Here is a 2,034-nt window from a genome sequence, read left to right as displayed (position 1 = left end):
AGCTTCTGCATTTCTAAGAGGCTCCACTGTGATGTTAAGGCTGCTATCCACAGTTCAAACTCTGAGTAGCAAAGCTAAAAGGGAATAACAATGATTCCTACACAGATTTCTAACTATAGAAAAATTATCCTGACTTTACCTTCATGACCTCTTATATATAATCTTACTTGTAAATATCACAAAGTGATGCCCTACTGTCTTGGCTCATTTTCCACAGGCCCTGAAAAAGCAGTAAGTTAATAATCTAAGATAGTTGTATCTTTAGTTTGCATAAGCATCACCTGAGAGCGTGTTTAAAATGGAGATTCCCTTCACTTCTCTCCCCCAAGGATTTGGTCTAATTTTGGTTAAATCACCCTGAATGGTGGCCAGACTATTCCTGCTATGGGTTTACTCCTCTATTTCCTACAGTCCTTGATTACAGATTTCCAGGCTGCCATTTCTCCTGTCTCTTTTAAACTTGGTATCCAGCTTACCAAATTTGCATTTTTAATAGATGGCCCAGGTAATTCTCTTCTGGTTTTGGTTTTGCTTTGGCAGCTGGCCAGTACACGATCTGAACCCCTAACCTTAGTGTTCCAAGGCTGCACTCTAACCAACTGAGCTAACCAGCCAGCCCCTGTAGTCCAGCTAATTCTGATGCAGGTGGTACTGGTAACACCCTTTAAGAAATATTGAACAAGTTATGGTTATTGTCACCTGGAGTACTACAGTTAGGGCACAGACTGTGCTGATGTAGCAAAGAGACCCCAAAACTTAATGGCTTAAACGAGAGAGATGTTGATTTCTTACTTATCTGCCAGTCCAAAGATAAGAATTTTAGGCTGGAATGGCAGTTCTGTGCCATGATGTTATCAGGACCCAGGCTCTTGCTATTTTGTGGCTCTGTCATTTCCTAGGATGTTGTCCTTGGCTCCATGTTCAAAACTGAGCCACTGTCACATCTGTAGCCCAGCGAAAAGGAAGGAAAGAAGAGAAAACTTGAAGAGTGAGATGTTTCCCTTTTTTCCTATTATTTTCTTTATTCTATACAATAAACTGCATCTATTTAAAGTATGAAATCCAAAAAGTTTTGTCATGTGTTGCCCAACAACCCAAATGTCCTTCTATAGGTGAATGAATAAGCTATTCCATATAAGCAATGGATGCAGATTGTATGCACATTACACACTGATGACAAGTCAGTTATACGGCCACACCAAGCTACAGAGGAGGCTGGGTAATGTTGTTTCACACTGGACAACCATGTGCAAAGGTGTATCTCTAGTGTTACAGAGGAGAGAATAGGCTTTGTGAGACAGCCAGTCATCTACAACTTCTGGCAACTCTTCTTCATGCCTTAAAATGCAGAACGGCTTTCTCTTCCAGGAGGCCCTTTCTGACCCCCAGAGCTGTTAGGTGCTCCACTTTTGTCCACTGAAACCCGCTATTCATGAATCCACCACTACACGTAGGACGTTGTCATTGAAATGGTTCCTTTGTGTCTTTATCTGTATGTGCTTTTCTGGCAGGTGTCTATCCTTGTCATCAAATGATAAAATGAACTGACCTGGAACATTTATGAAAGTTGATATGATTGCTATATCCTGTTTAATATTGACAGTGATCCAGTATTTAACAGGTGCCCACTATGTGCCTAACACTTTTCTAGGTCCCTTAAATACATTACCTCTTCCATTCTTCACAAAAATCTTGTGAAGTATCCTCATTTTATTGCTGAGAAAACAGAGGCTTGTAGAGATAATAAAATGTGCCCCAGTTTACAGCACTAATAAGTAACAGAAGCAGAATTTAACCCAGGTCTGTCTGATTCTAATACCTGCTCTCTTTCCCTTTAGCACATTCCCTCTACACTGTTATTGTTATGGTGACAGATCTTAAGAATACACACTATCCATATTTTAATTTTCCTAGAATTTTTATATACCTTGCTACTTGCCTTGGGAAGAAATGTTTTCTATTTTTCTTTTCCACATGCATGCCTTTAAAAAAAATTACATGTAGGGTATTGCTCATGTAAACTAAAAATTGACC

The sequence above is a fragment of the Galeopterus variegatus genome, unplaced genomic scaffold (genome assembly GCF_000696425.1).
Source record: "Galeopterus variegatus unplaced genomic scaffold, G_variegatus-3.0.2 Scaffold8870, whole genome shotgun sequence".
Classification (NCBI taxonomy): Eukaryota; Metazoa; Chordata; class Mammalia; order Dermoptera; family Cynocephalidae; genus Galeopterus; species Galeopterus variegatus.
This window is presented reverse-complemented; position numbering follows the sequence as displayed.